The sequence below is a fragment of the Ischnura elegans genome, chromosome 12 (assembly GCF_921293095.1).
Source record: "Ischnura elegans chromosome 12, ioIscEleg1.1, whole genome shotgun sequence".
NCBI classification, from domain to species: domain Eukaryota; kingdom Metazoa; phylum Arthropoda; class Insecta; order Odonata; family Coenagrionidae; genus Ischnura; species Ischnura elegans.
Genome location: NC_060257.1, coordinates 7108950 through 7125662, shown reverse-complemented (window position 1 = coordinate 7125662; position 16713 = coordinate 7108950). Strand labels below are relative to the sequence as shown.

General features: G+C 38.5%; 1 long non-coding RNA gene across 1 annotated transcript; it reads left to right on the top strand.

The window, feature by feature from the left end:
- Positions 1 to 1327: 1327 nt before the first annotated feature.
- Positions 1328 to 4132, top strand: LOC124169154. Its single transcript, XR_006867041.1, has 2 exons — positions 1328 to 1937; positions 3806 to 4132. It is a non-coding gene; the product is annotated as an uncharacterized LOC124169154 (long non-coding RNA).
- Positions 4133 to 16713: the final 12581 nt, after the last annotated feature.

The window sequence follows — 16713 nt, the reverse complement described above, 5'->3', positions numbered from 1 at the left end:
AATTATGAACATTACAAGACATTTGAGTGAAAGTTTGGGTCATCCATGTTTTCAGATTATTCGCGCCGTCACTCCCCATCATTAGCCATTTGGATAATCGGGAGTCTACTGTGATTCAAAATTATACAGACTGTCCTAAAGGTCGAGTGTAATTGTTGACCTTTAATTTTACTAACTTTGAATCGAGCAATATTCGTGAAAATTGGCATACTTATGGGGAAAGGTCCTAAGTTTTGTAGAGTGTGAGCAAAATTTTACCCTATTGACCTCACGATATGGGTCCAAACCAAAAATTTGAATTTGCCTTATGAGGTTTCAATGTTGAAAAAATCGAGATAGAAAAATGTCTGAATTTCATTGACCAAGATGTCAATTCCTAGGTTTTCGGGAACCAGAAACCCGAAAATAACACTTTTATTTACAAAAATTCAACCGTTTACCCAGTAAGGTCACCATCAAGGTCATTAGGGTGGCAAAAAAAATAGCATACCAGCAAAGGTGTATGTAGGATGGGTTATATAGGATGCCCAAGTCATTGGTATAGTCCAAATACCCATATTATCCACTAATTGACTTCCGAGGGTCACAATGGGGGTCAAAGGCCATAGAGTTAAAAGCCTGGCAATTATGACAACCAACATGTCAAACCATAGGTTTTGAAGGGTCCCAAAGTCGATAAGGCAGTTCATAAATCCGTATTGTTGATTTTTTGACCTCCGAGGGTACAACGGGGGTCCAAGGCCACTTGTCAAACTATAGATTTTGGAGGGTGTCAAAGTCGGGTTTTCAGTATAAGATTTCTTCGACCTCCGAAAGTCATAATGCGGGTCAAAGGTCATAGAGAAAATATGCATTCACTTATTTTACATCCGCTTCAGAAAAACATAGCATCACTGTGTTAAGTATGAAATTAAGAAACTTTTGAGTTTTAAATGACTAGTTACGGTTGAAATTTTATTCTTCCAATTTCTCCTGTTTCAGGGTAATTTTCCGGCTTTTCCGCCGAAAAATATTTTAATATTCAGAATATTTTATTGAGTATTTATTGACAATCACGAGGAGACGCTTTTCATCGGACCATTGTACTAGATTGCTTTACATTTCCTTAATCGATAATTACCAGAATAAATCTGCATCAACGCCCTCGTTCTTCAAATAACTTCGATCGACCAGCCACGTATCAGGATTCCCTCACCACGCCTGAAAAAGTAACAGCCGATATAATTTCTTGCGTAATCTTTGCGCAAGCCACGTGTAGCCATATACATGAATAGTGGAAAAACGCAACCGAAGTATCGAAAACCTATGAAACGAAAACTTACATCAAACATCACCGACATGCCCCACATTCTCTATGTGACGCTATGCCATGCCCCATTGCGCGCCATTAAGCATGATGGAGGATGATGATACCATTGATGTCCCGCTATGGATGTAACCATGTAACCATCATGCATACAATGCAATTGAATATTGTTGATGAAGAATAACAATTATGATACCACACAACATATTTCAAAGGAAACGAAGGCTAGATACCACTCTTCCAAGAATATCAAAGGATCACAGCATGCATTTTGAGCGCAATGAACCGTTTCAGAAGTTTATTCTTAAACTCATGATTAATACCGATTAATACATTACACATATAATGTATTCTCCATGCTCAAACCAGCTCAATCCGCTCAAACTTTTAACCACTTTTAACTTTCTTGTGGGTGGCGCCACGCAACGGACCACGGAAAAAAAGCAGTCACCGAGCCCGCCAAACGAATCCGTGAAGCTTGGTGAAGGTGTCTGTGAAAAAGATTATTTGTAAATTAAACAACCGTGATCAATTCAACTTCCGTGTCCCACGGTTTTGTTTAAATTCATAACAAGTGGACGCGAATACATGCTGTTGATTGAATATCAAGGCCTTATTTTGGATCGCTAAGGTATGCCTCTATTCAGTCTATTGGTTTTGCGTCAAATAACATGTTTGTGTGTGTGGCGTGTCATTTGGTTTCACCACGGCTCGAATTCATATTTTATGTGCATATTGTAACTCATTAATCATTGCTTTCGGCATGGCTTGGGTATCCTCCCGGACAACAATGTAATAAGCAGTATTTTTTGCAAATTTATTTATTACTACGCGTCAATGTTTAATAAACCCATGTCCATAACAGAAGTACGTGAGTTGAGGCTTATTCGGCGTATTAGTTTTCTTTAAAATTGTACGATTAACTGGATTGCTTTGCTTCCTCGAATTTAATATATTCAATAATTATGAACTTCGCGTTCGTGAATAATATTTGATGAGGATTTCGTTTGCAGCTTCTCTTTTTGTTTACATCTACATAATACCCTGCGAGCCACCTCTGGCGTGTTTGGCAGAGGGTGATCAATCACCTGCATGCAATTTGATTCCCTCATCCACACCTCACGGTCCTAAGGAACGTTACTCACAATAAAAAATTGTACTACCACATGCTGTTAGAAATAATTATGAAATTCAGAAATATGCATTAAGGTATACATAACTTAGTAAGCTACACTACAAGTCATCTGATCTATTTGCTAGTTCTAGCACTGCTGGTATAATCTTTAATTGATCGGGGGGAAAAAGACATTATGAATCTGTCTGCTGTACAGCCTTATCTCTTTATTTTATTTATATTATCTGATCTTCCATAGTATGTTTCTGTTCGTATGATGGCTGACTTTGTTAGAAAGGACACTGCCTTTGAATTTATCTAAAAGGTTCAGTATATTTTTAAATCTAAGGTCTGACAGAGATTCCCAATGCGAGTTTATCTAAGGTTCTGTTTACATGGTACATTAATCCGTATGAGTTAATTTCTAAATGTGTTAACACGAAAATGTACCTCGTAACCACTCCACGTACACGTGTGCGTGGAGTGCGAAGTCCACAAGTGCGAATGCATGCACAGAAAATAGAACCTGTTCTAATTTGGTTCTTGCAATCATACATGTTCCGTTCCAGTCCACATAAATCATTTGTGCAAACAGAAATTAACTCATATGTGTTAATGTATTGTGTAAACAGGTCTTAAGAGGTCAGTTACATTAACAAAACTATCGTAATGACTTCTTGCATTCCTGGCAGCTCTTTGCACGCGTTCTCTCTTTTTTAAGCCTATCTCATGAGGATCACATGCACTGGCAGTGCATTCTTAATGGTATCTAATGAGGGAGAAGTAGGTAATTTCTTTCCCTTTGTCGTTGCACTTTACTAATCACCTTTTAATAAAAGCCATTTCACGATTAGCTGGACCTCTGTTATGTATTTACTGCCTATTATGGTCCTGCACTCACAGGGAATGTTTATAGCACTGTTTATTTTTAATACCACCCATGGCTTACAGCAATTTGAAATGCTCAAGCCTGTTCCTGCCTAGGACATCTGTATTTATTATTATAATTTCTGGAAAATTCATGGTTATTTGTGTTTAGCTATAGATTCACAATAACTGTTCTGTTGCCTCTTCAGAACTTACATCTCAGTAACATGCATTTGTTTGTTTATATTGATTATAAAATGTGTTGAAATTATGGGTTAAACAGCACCTTACTAAAGATTATCCTGTTGTATACCCGAGCACCTTAAAATTGTTAAAGAGCATCTCATTTCAGATTCCTGTGCTTCAACCTCTCATGAAATCTTCAAAAATTTTGGCTAATCTTAAATTTAGTTGAGTCATCAGTAAAGTTTGAGAATTATTGTAATCCCTTTGCAACTTTTAGTCATAATCCATCGTTGTATTTTTAACCATAAATTAAATAAAAATATCCTTTCTAGGCTGCTGACATCACGGGAAAGCTTCCACAGCTGCAAAAAAGATGTAGATTTCTGCACAAGGGAGGAATTTCAAGAGGATTTGCAAAGGTTTATAGTCAAGGGGTTCTAAAAGCAGATGACAAAATGTAGCTCAACTGATTTACTTCTAATTGTATTTCATGGTAAGAAAACAGGAGATCTGTGGTAGAATTGAATTGTGGGAGATTTGCATTGGGTGTCAGGAACAATTGGTGACATTTGGCTTAACTGTGGTAAACTGCAAGAAGCTCCTGGCTGAACAAAATATTTTTTCTCACCAAACTTCAGCCTTAGGCCGGTATCGTCAGTCGCTTCTTTAGCCATCCTTCATCTTCCTCGGCTCCTGAAGGATAGATTTCAGTTCGAGAGATGTCCGAAGGTCTCCTTCACCCCACTTTGCTGGTGAAGGACTCCTCGTCAGCGTAGGTTGGTCTGGCCCAGCCTTCACATCCACTTCACAACTATTTCATCACTTTAAAGATTTTTAAACAGGCCTTACATAAAAGATAGGTTGGTAGAAGTGAGTTTGTTTTTATTATTTGTGATGGCGATAACGTTTTAATTTTGTTTACGCTCATTTTTCTGTTTATTTCTATTTTACATTGCAATGTTATCCGTAAGCCGGTGCATCAAAGACAATGATTGAACAGCGTATTATCATGGATATTAAAGCTGTTAGGAGATTTGTGTATTTCGACACATAAAAACCTTAATTAGAGGCATTCCTGAGGCATAATCATTCGCGATCATGTTGAATGACGTGATAAAAGTCGTCATACTAATTCTAAGGATATCACCCAGCACGTTAAAATCATCTCTACATCGATGTAAAAAGCCTACAAATAAAGTTTTCTTGCGCATCTGCACTAGATATGGAGTAACTACGAAATGCAATTGTGTGCATCAAGTATTCCTCTTAAGCTTACAAAGGGAAAGTTTAATCACATCTTATTCACATTTCAACGCAAAGGTTGATTATTTACATTACTAAAATATTACTGCGTTTGTGTGGAGGATTATTGAAGCAACCGATTTAGCCCAGTGGTTAGTGCCCGCCGCTACCACGCGGAGGGCGCACGTTCGATGATGCTTGCAGGGGGATCTTTTTTTTGCTTTTTTTGTATTTCTTTAGCATAAACTTTCGTTAAACTATTAATTTTATGATTTTAAATCAGAAGAGTGTTTTCTGGATTGAAAATCTTTCACATGTGCACACTACGTCGGTTTTATTATCTTTTGATTTTGATAGTTTTTTTCGAACTGCTGTGGCCATTTCGGATTCCATTACCAAACCAGTTTGATATAATTTATCAAACTGGTTTGGTAAATTATATCAAACTGGTTTGGTAATTGTAAATTTTTCAATGAGCCATATGACGACCGAAAAGTTTGATAAATTTCATCAGAATTCGATAGTTCTAACTAAACCTTTTTTCAGTGTACGATTAAGTTTTTTTGCCAACGTTTCGGTTTATTTTAAAACCTTCATCAGGGCTATGAATGAAAAAATGAGACGACAATAATATACAATATTGATACATACATGAAGGTTACAAAACACTTGTTTTACAATATTACAATAAAAAATGAGAAAGGAATGCACAAGAATTTTGACATTAAAAAAATATTTTTTATATTTTTTTAATGTCAAAATCCTTGTGTGTTCCTTTCTCATTTTTTAATTATATTTTTGTATAAAAGCTTTTTTGTAACCTTTATTTATGTATCAATATTGTACATTATTTTTCTCTCATTTTTTCAATCATAGCCCTGATGAGGGCTTTAAAATAAAACAACACGTTGGCAAACAACTTTTTGCATTATATTACCTACACCCCAGGAATTATTTAATCATCATGTTGGCTTACGTTAATGCTGGATTGTTTAGGTGTACGTTTCGACTACTAAAGACTATAGTTGATATTTACTAATCATCTAACTGAGGAAACTTGTTGCTTTTTTCCCACGCTTCGGTCTGTTGTATATTTGAAGTATGAATTATCTATGAATTTTCGGTGAATTTAATTTCTAATTCCAATGCATACTGTCTCTGCTTCCGTTTTCTTATTTTCTTGAATATCCCTATGTTTGATTACCAAATTAAACAGAAAAACTCTTTCTGCGTTACCCATTCGCTCCATTTCGGCATATTTTGTGACCCATGTGACGCTAAGTGAGTTATGCTTTGTCTTTGTTTGACTGGATGAACGGATCTCAGAACCGGACATTCCATGAGCGACGAAAATGATCCAAAAGACCAGCTTAAGTCAGAAGATAAAGAAGAGCTTCACTGAGGATTGTCTCTTGAATGTAATCGCGTCCTTCGCGAAGGAGGCCGCCGAAGGAATCCTAAGTGAAGACGAGATCTGAAGGAGCGACTGACGATATGGGCCTTAGTGTGTATAACTTTGCACCTCTGCATGTGACTGCAGATAAAGTCATATGTTTCATGGAGTGCTTCAAAATATGTGGCCACCAAATGGCGATAAGGTAGGTTTTATTTTCTCTGACGGTGGCTTAGGAAGCACGACCTCCATCACTTAGAGTTGATGTCAACACCTTGTTTGGTAAAACCCAGCAAGAAGTTTGCTCTTAAAAGATGTCTTGATGGTGTCACTGGTTAACATTCCTGATGTTGTTAATTTTCTGATGTGCTGGTAAAGAGGGAAGATTTAGTTAATGAAGGGCTTCATGATGGCTCCAAGGAGTTGCTTAATTATTGAATTAATAAGCAATTTTGAAACATATTCTGTCAACACTTTCATTTAAATCAATGTGAAGTGTATTATATTGTCTTGTTCCAAACAACTCAGGAAAGGGGTTTGGCATAACATAACTCAGATGATCGGGAACATCATACCTTAGAGGCAGTCACAGCAAAGAAATACACACTCATTCTTAAGTGAAACCACTTTATTTACATAAGTAAGATACATGTCATAAGTTCGGCTTTCTCGTCGAAGTACATGGTGCGATGAGTGGTCTCGGGTGAGCGGGGATGGACAAGAAGTCTCACGTTGGGTGCAGTCAGGGCAGCGTCTTCAACAGGGTGATGGCCTAGCACAATCGGGCGACGGCAAGCGTGTCAGCGACTCGGCAAAAAAAAAGAGCAGAAGAGCGCGAATCTTGAGGGTCACACTCTTATAACCTTCTCGCCCGTGGATCTTTCTAGAATGTTCGGCGGTGGAAAGGAAAAACTGTGTCGTATTCCCATGTCCTTTTCAATGTCAATGCCTTTTTTAATATAAATTTATTACCCGAGATTAGCCAGGTTAGCGGACGTCAGAGGTGGCCACTCCCTGTCAAAGCAGAACTTTAGTAGCCATCTTAGGCGAGTAGTACTGACTGCACTCGAGAAAGATAATAAAAAACGCGAACATTGAGACGAAGAAACGGCATGGTGAGATTAAGGGGAAAAGCAGATGGTCCCTTATTTGTGAGAATGGATGGTCTGCATTTCGGGCAGTCAGATAAATTGAAGGAGTGTCGCGTGGGAAAAATATGGCTAGAAAAGACTTTGAGAGCGACTGACTGTTGGAAAGCAAATACAGTAGAACTTGTTTAGTAAGTTTCTGAAGGGACCACAAAAAATGAACGTACTAACCAGGAAAATGTGCTAAAGAGGAAAGTAAATAATAGCAGTTGGGGTAATTGCGATCTGTGGATAAGTCGTCGTAGTTACAATTACTATCGGTATTTCTCGTAGAATCACCTTCCTGAACTCTTTACACATTTAAAATGAATAAAATGAGCACTAAATTGAAAAATAATACCATGTGAATAACAATCGCAATGTTTCCTAGATTTCCCTAAGACAATTACAGGAAACGGCGTCAATCTCCTGTGATTTATCCTATATGGATATTTATAGAAAGAGGACAAGTGAAGCTTAGTAATTTATTCTTTCTCACAGCGTACTCTGAGAACATAACGACAACCCTGAGTATATCAATTGGTTGTTTTTAAACGTCATAAAAATTGGGCAAAATTTTATTGATCTTAAAGTACAGCAACAGCTGTTCACATTCGCTTCTGGAATGATACCATATTGATTGTTATATTGATCGATATATCGATCAATAACACACAGACTTTTAGATTACAACATCATTACAAGAAGATTTTTATATTGTACAGGCATCCCCCGAGTTACGTAAGAGATGCGCTCCAGCAGACTCTGCGTTAGTCGAACATTTGTGTTAGTGCTTCAGAGATTTCGATCGGTGCGGAGAAATGCGTGTTAATTCTCGGTGAAGTTTCATTCAATTCACTGCGATATTCATGAACTCTTCCGCGTTTTCTTACGTTATTAGATACAAAATCAATAAACATTAATATAGTCTGAGAGTTGCATCTCGAGCATTGCCTATCAAAATGCGTAATATTATTCCCCGAGTTGACCAATCGCGTGGATTCGGGAAAGTACGGTATCTCAACGCTACATTACTAAACTGAATTCTTAAATTGATTCATTATGTTATACACCCATGTCTCATATAGCGCAAGGGATGCATTCCTTGGGGTCTTTGCGCTATACGAATTTGCGTTATACGAGAGCGTTTTAACATTGGGAAGATAGGGATGCGTTCCTGGTAGCACAGTTCTTGGGTATTGAATTTCCTCTAAAACATATATATTCTCATAAATAGCCTTATAAAACATTATTTATATAAATTTTTATAGTTTAAATTATCTTTAAAGATAGTCTGCAAGCTTTCAAATACTTTTATTCATGTTAAAAAAGTTCTTACGTGCTTTTGAAATTCGCTCCTGTCGTGCGGGTGGGCTAACATCTGCCATATCAGGGGTTCGTAATGCATTGCCGGCAGTTGACGATTTTTCAAACCAGTCTAAAAACAACTTTTATGTCACCCAGGCCCTTTTTTCGCTCATTGAAATGACAAGAAAATGCTACTTTGAAAGCCATTTCATAGATAGCGGAGTTTATGAATGTTAAATCATTTTAATTGGAAGTCCTCCGAGTCATAAGCAGCTATGTGAAACAGTCTTTAAACACCTTGAAACCTGACCCAGGTTTTCCTTCCCTGAAAATGAATGAACGAGAATGCATTCTTTTCCAAAAGAATATCGTCTTGTCAACATTAAAAACTAGTTGAGGGGGAAAGGAGCCACTTTCAATCACAGCTTGGAGTTCATCAGAAAATGTTGTGGTGACCTAGCTAACAACACTTGCAGATTCACCTGATATCGCCGCACTGAAAATACCTGCTTGCCGTTTAAATTCTGGAACCAACCGGAGCTTTCACTAAATGTCTCGGAGCGATTACCACTCTGGTCTTTTTGTACTGATTCACTATGAACTTTCCGTATGTGTAGACCGCTTGGTTGAAGTTGGTGCGGCTGAGGTCACTGATGTTTTAACTTCGTCTTTATTCAGAATAAGGCATCGTGCGTTTAAACTTCCGCGCAATATCGCTTTGACGTTCTCCATTCTGAAAGCAATTGACCTGTATCAATTTCTCTTCTAGGTTTATGGTTTTTCTTAATAAATTCTTGATTTTTCTACCCGCATTCCTATTTTTTTGCCATTTTCTCTTGGTTTTCACTCTGCATGGCTCTATCGAAATCACCTTCTACTGCTGAACTGTAGTCCTGAGACGCATAGGGCCTACGACTGCGGGGAGGGAACGAAGCCATTGTGTTTGAGACTCTATAGCCGACCCTTTCATGCGTTGATGCCATTCATACGCAACTCGGCCACCGCTCCATTTCTCCCCCGTGAAAATCCGATGACCTTGACGGCTTTAGCGTAGACCCTCTACCTGGATATCAATCGCCCGATAACCTATGACAGCAAAAATTACGTCTCAAACAGTATTGCTTAAAAAAAACTCATTTCCACTAGCCCCACGCTTAATTAATGATCTAAATTAACTATTATCACTTTGCTAAGGAGACGAGATAAATTACTTTGGTAGGCCGGCTATCTGGACCTAATGACGAGTAATACTTTTGGCCATTGCACAGCAACGGATTTTGATTAATAATAAACAAAAAAGAATATTTGGGGCAAGCAATAATATTAATATGCGTAAAAGGATAGCAATTTCGTGTGTACTTAGCGCAAGTTTACGTTTTATCATGAGAGCAGGGCTATTTCATCTCAAATCAGGCAGATAGTGCAAAATCATGTCAGGTGACCATCGCCGATTTCTCTGAAATTTATATATGTGAAAGCAGTATGCTTATGATGAATAATGATGCCTTTATCTCAGCTCAGATGTGAACCGTCATAAAGTTACCGTCCTTTGAACATGGCAGTGTCAGGCCTCAGAGTAAAAACTGAAAAATCACATAAATGCTGATTACAGAGGAAACATGGCCTGTAATGCAGTGGTTATTGTTTCATTTTGAAGAGGATTCATTTATGCACATTATGGCATAACTTGCAAGTCATTTGAAACAATAATAAACAAATAGGACTTTTTTAAACAATAAAAATTAGTCATTATTTAACAATTTATTACTAAAAAAGGCCACCTTTTATTTTCTTTAAAATTTCTCAGGGGGTAGTTTAAATGTTCTGCTTTCAATAAAAAAAATAAAAAAAGGTAGTATTTTTATACTTTTTGTTTTAAGGCATGTCAAAGTTAGGCATGTTTTCGCCTCTTTTACACCAAGATTGCATACCTTCAAGGGGATAAAAATGAAGTTTCATTCTACTTAGCATTCATAACAGTGAAAAGTTCATATCTGGATGATTGATTACATCTATTGAGTGAAAGCAAGTTCAAATTTGTTTACTTCCACGGAATCCAATGTGTGCAAACACCCACTGCTACTGGCTGGAAACTGTGAATGAGTCGCAATTTGCACAGAGTATTTTTCAATGGCACTTTATATAAGTCTTCTACTATGGGCCATGTGGAACCATTCGATGGACCTTGCGGATGTATAAACGAGACACTAATGTCATTCACTTCTGAACACACTGCAGTGATTTTAGAAATTCACCAGGTTTTTCGGAAGCACACGATGAAGTCATTCATGGTGAGATTTTGAGTACTGTATGTTTTTATATCTGATTTTGTTAGTGTCACAGCCTGTTTGATTGTGTGGATTACAGAGAGAGCTATAGTTGTCCCGTGTCTGTTAACTACCAAGACATGAAACTGTTGATGTCATGTACGGGTGCTCCTTTCACCCAATCATTTTTTGTCTACATAGGGTGGTTTCCTATTATTTTTTATCGCCTAAATTGAAAGATTATTACTCCGGCGTCGGCGGCCAGAGGATCGGCTCGATCGGGTGCGGCGGCGTTGGGCGGGCTGAGGATCTGCCAGGGGCTGGTTGCTGGTTCCGTTGCCCACCTGTAGTAGTCCTCGTAGCTCGGCGACTGCGTCGGTGGTCTGGCCGCGGGTGCTGTCGGCCAATATTTTACCGTCCGTCCAAAATCGGTGTGTGTGCAAGGGGCCTAACGGACTACACTCGGCTCTCCATCAGCTAATGCCTCTGCCATTTTTTTCCTTTCCGAGACTCCACAGGAAAATATCAAGTTACAGGGGAACAATGGAAACGTGTTTCATGCCTACCCCATTCCACCAACTGACCTTTTTCGGTCTACCAGGTTCAATTCCCCGAGTTTCTGGAGGTCAAATGCTATGTGAGTCACCTTCTGAGCTCGAAGATATCTCGATATCTTTCAGCAATTGTATGACACGCACGAGGTTCTAAAAAGAATTAGACCTAACACGACGTATATCTTACAGCATTTAAGGTTTTTGAGCTCTAATTGATTGACACAAAGATTTATTGCTAAAATAAGGCTACTAATATTCAACATAGTCCAAACAGCACAATTTCGGAAGAAACAAGCGTAGCATAAGCGCATTCAAACAAGACGAGACGGACTGGAAACTCAGGCAACGTAAACTGCATATATCACATTGCTGCGCCTTCGCCCCTTCGCTTTAAAGGCAACGACGTCACATGCAAGATCGGACGTGTTCTTCCCTTGCTCCTTCGCTCGTAGCTTTAAATACGGAGGGGAGGGAGCCCTCTTCCCCTCGACCTCTCCTTCAGCGCTCTTCACTTATAAGCATTTCCGATTTCTTCTATCCACCATTAAGTCCAACAATGAGGAATCTCGTTCGATTTTTTTCAACCGCAGGATGTGACACCAATATTACTATATGTAGTATAAATGCCGCGGGATGCACACTCGTGGCAATAAATTTAGCGCGCGCTCCGGAGTGAATCACCCCGCGTGATCTTTTCAATGTTCACCTCTGGGGTACCAACGTGACGGCGCGATGCTTGCAAGAAATTCAAACAGGAGCATTTTAAAAATACGTCACTAAGGGAGAAACTCCCCTGCCTGCCGCTTGATTTTGACCCAGGGTTTCAGATGACTGATTCACGCTGAAAACCAAAGCCACTCAGTTCCCCTTGGACTTCCGACCGGTGAAGGGGAGGGGGGGAAGATAAGAAGTTTGTGTAAGAGGCGCACCCCCATTTTCGGCTGCAATATCTGGGAAAAAAGGTGCGCCTCTTACACGCGCTTATACATAGCAGTTGGGGTAATTGCAATCTCTGGAAAAGACGTCATAATTACAATTACTATCGGTAGTTCTCGTAGGATCACCTTCCTGAAATCTTTTCACATTTAAAATCAATAAAATGAGCACTAAATTGAAAAACAATACCATTAGAATAAAAATCGCAATGTTTATTACATTTCCCTAAGACAATTTACATGAAAATGGCGTCAATCTCCCGTGATTTATCCTATATGAATAAGATAAGATAATATAAGATTTATTCATCCAAGAGACACATTACACAGTGGCTACTGGTATATGCATAGGATAAGTCAATATGCAAGAAATCTTACATAAATTACAAAAAGAAAGTATGTACAGTAAAACTTCGATTTTACGCACTTTGATTTTACATCAAGTCTCATTTTTACGCAGCGACACTCAAGTCCGGCCGGAAAGCATAGGGAATTCCAATGGCGAAACTTCGATTTTACATCTTTTCTTGATTTTACGCAGTTTTTTCGATTTTGCGCAGCATAACCCAAGCCCCAAAGAGGCCGCTAATCTTGATTTTACGCAGTTGTCTTTCGACTTGTTTTGAAAAACCCGACTAGAGCAATATGAAGTTAGGTTATTTATTCGTCTAAATGAGTTACAAAAATGAATACAAGAACGAATTTAAGTATACCGGGACTAGCCACGGTAATAACTTTACGTGAGTCACCCGCAATGCACAAATTGTGCGATAACTCCACAGAGAAAAAATCATTCGCCTTGACCGGGATGTTTTCCTTCGCCCCAGCGAAATATAACGGCGAAATTAGCCGTTAAAAATCCTCCCGTGCCAACATTTTGGCTTCCAAGGTGATCCAAAAAAGATAGTCGTACTTCTAGTATGGACGTAAGTCGATGGTGATTCAACACGATGGTAAAAGCATACGTCTCATTCCGCGGGCTAACCCCACATCTGCGGGACGAATGGAGGCGAGGGAAAGTTGATTGCGCGGCGTGCTTATTAGAGCTGATTCAACTTGTATCTCATTTTCAGTGGGTTTAAATGAAACATTGTTGGAACTTCAATAGATATTAGCTTAACTCCGCTAGGTGGCAAGCGTTTATTTTTAACGGAACGGGAGTTAATGCCCTCGGAGAATAACTCGCGTCGACAATCGTCATGCAATCATTGAAGTCAAATCAAGACGTGAGTGATAAGGCAGTCCCTTTAAACTCAGGAATGGCTTAGTACCATTAAATCGAAATACAAAAAGTGTCCGGTGTTGTTATCAGCTATGGGGAAGCAAAATATTACGTTAAGATGAGTCACACGGCTTGTGAGCCGAAGGTCCCGGCACTGAATTCGCGGAAGAATGCCGACAGAGGAGCTATACCCGGTAGATTCTATCTACTTATACTAAATTTTCATGGGAAAATGGTTTTTTAATACGTAAAAATTATAAAGAAGGTAGATAGTTCCGGACTATTAATAATTTTTCTATTCATCACTGGCGGCATGACGGTAGTTGCGCGGTTATTTAAATAGCTCACTTTAAAAAAGTGATATAAACACCGGAAAAATCTGATTTTCCTAATATCCCGGGTCCTATGTGCTACGTATTATCTTTGGTATGCTATTTGGAAGGAGGTAACTGATAGCTGGGGTCATTAGAGCCATGAAGTAAGGGCTGGGGGGATAGGAACCCTATATTGGCATTAGCCAGGTTGTAATGATAGGCCTTAAAGGGACGAGGGCTTAACGTCTCATCTTCTGGACAGAGTGGTGCACTGGAAGTGCCCTCCACATTACTCTCAAGTAGGGATAGGGCCATCTCTGATAAGTTTCTGCTACTGCCAGGACTTGAACCCAGGCCCACAGGGTGTAAAGCCTTTGTGATGTATTAGCACAATTTTGCTCTCTGTTACTGGGGTTAATTTGGATGACTATCCTCAGATATCTCATTTCTTCAATCTCCAATCTTTGTTTGTCTGCAGGTGGTTAAATGGATTTCCTGAAAACTGCTTTTAATGAGAATATTTTCGAAAATTAGCTTCTCTGCGAGCATTTAGTATCACCATTGCGACATTTCTCCTGGGTAACAGATGTAATCTTAGCGCCAGAAATTCTAGCAATTCTACCATGTTATTCAACCATGGGAAACATTGTTCAGGAATGCAACGTTGTTTTTCTCAAGGTAACACGTCATCTGTGGTGTTGCTTGTGAGTAAATAAGATTATTAGGCTTCATTTTCTTGCCTCCAATAGGGCCTTTCCTTGAGTATAATTTAATCCAGGAAACATATATCTGATACGACTGAAAAGGAATTCATGCTCTTTTACCATAAAGCCACACATAATGAGACTTTTCCTGGATCCGCTTCTGGCTCAAATCAGAACTATACAAAAGTGTTCTAAAAATTTCTAAAAGGGGTTCTAAAAATAATGAGCAAGAGTTATCCTGAAAACTATACTTCTCCTCAATACCAACTCTTGATTTTACACACTTTGATTTTACACAGTGCCCATATTTCGGTCCCTCCAACTGCGTAAAATCAAAGTTTTACTGTATTACAAATTTGGCACCAAGTATTCTTTGACGCTATAAAAACATTTATCAACCAGATATTCATGGACCATTTAAAAAAAAACAGGTATCCTCATTTCCTTTTTAATGTGTTCTGGTAGGTTATTGTATAATTTCACACACACAGACTTTGGACCATTGGATGCCATAGACAAATTATTTGGCTTAACATGTAGGTTGTTACATTGCCTTGTGCCATACATGTGTATTTTACTATTCAATTCAAATCTGCAACTATTTTGTTTCACAAGTAATACACAATGATAAATATAAACACAAGGGGTGGATAATAATTTTAAACTTTTAAATAGAGGACGACAATGGGCATAGTAACTTTTACAACACATCACTCTCACCATCTTTTTTTGTATTTTCAGTACACTGTGAAGGTGAGTAGGCTGTCCCCACAACACAATACCATACGAAATTCTTGAATAAAATAATCCATGGTATAAGGTTATCAAAATCTTTTGGCTTACAGAATGTCTTAAAATTGATAGCAGGTAGAACACAGAATTTAGCTTTTTTATCATGAGTGTGACATGAACATTCCATTTCAGGTTACAATCGACATGAAGTCCTAAGAACTTACAAGAATTAACAGTATTTACCTGATTACTAATTGTCAAAGTAGAGTCAATATCAGTAGTGCTATGAACAGTAGAGAAAACCATAGCTTGGGTTTTATCAATGTTTAAAACCAAATTATTATCATAACACCATGAAGTCATACTTTTCAGCAGTAGTTCACTAGACACAACCAAATCACTTAAATGTTTACTTGAAGTCAGAACACTTACATCGTCTGCATACATAACACTTATGTGTGACACTGTACTGTAGCTGCTGTAGCTAATATATATAGAAAGAGGACAAGTGAAGCTAAGTAGTTTCTTCTTTCTCACAGAGTACTCTGAGAATATAACGAAAACCTGAGTATGTGAATTGGTTGTTTTTAAACATCATAAAAATTGGGCATAATTTTATTGATCTTAAAGTACGGCAACTGCCGTTCACATTCGCTTCTGGAATGATACCATATCGATTGTTAAATCGATCAATATATCGAACAATAACACAAAACTATTAGAATACAACATCATTATATGTTATGCAAGAAGATTTTTATATTGCACAGTTGAAATTCACTTTAAAAATTTGTCTATTGTCGTCTGCTTTTTATTTCTCGTGCCGAGATAAAGTATTTTGAAGCTAAGCTTCGCGTGGAGATCCAGAGCATCGTCTGCTCCCGCAACAGTAGTCAAGTAATGACGCACGTACTCCATTGCCTCGACTGCTTTAGATAAAGTGGGAATTGGACATGACTAATTTCCTTCCTCAGCATCATCTTCATCACTTCCATCTTCGTTTTCTTTCAACTCCAGTTCGGGAATTTCATCGATTGACATGGTTTGGCAAACAGTGAGATCATCATCACACTTGCAATACTCATTGAAATTCACCTCTCCAGCAATCTGACGCCACTCTTCTTGGGGAAAAGGAGTAATTTCTGCTTCTTCTATTGTGTGATCATCTAATTCACACTCTAGACGATTAAATCCCGCAGCTTTAAAACAATTGGTGATATGTATTTTCTTTGGCTATGGAATCCCATGCATGTTTGACGAAGTGCATGGCATGGATAACATCTATCTTTCGCTCAGCTGATTGAAGGTTTGTCAGCCTCTTTGGCACAAGTAATTTTCTGTATTTTTGCTTGAAACATCGGATGATGCCTTGGTCAAGGGGCTGAAGGTGACTTGTCGTATTTGCAGGAAAGAATTCCACCCGAATGTTCCTGAGGTAACTG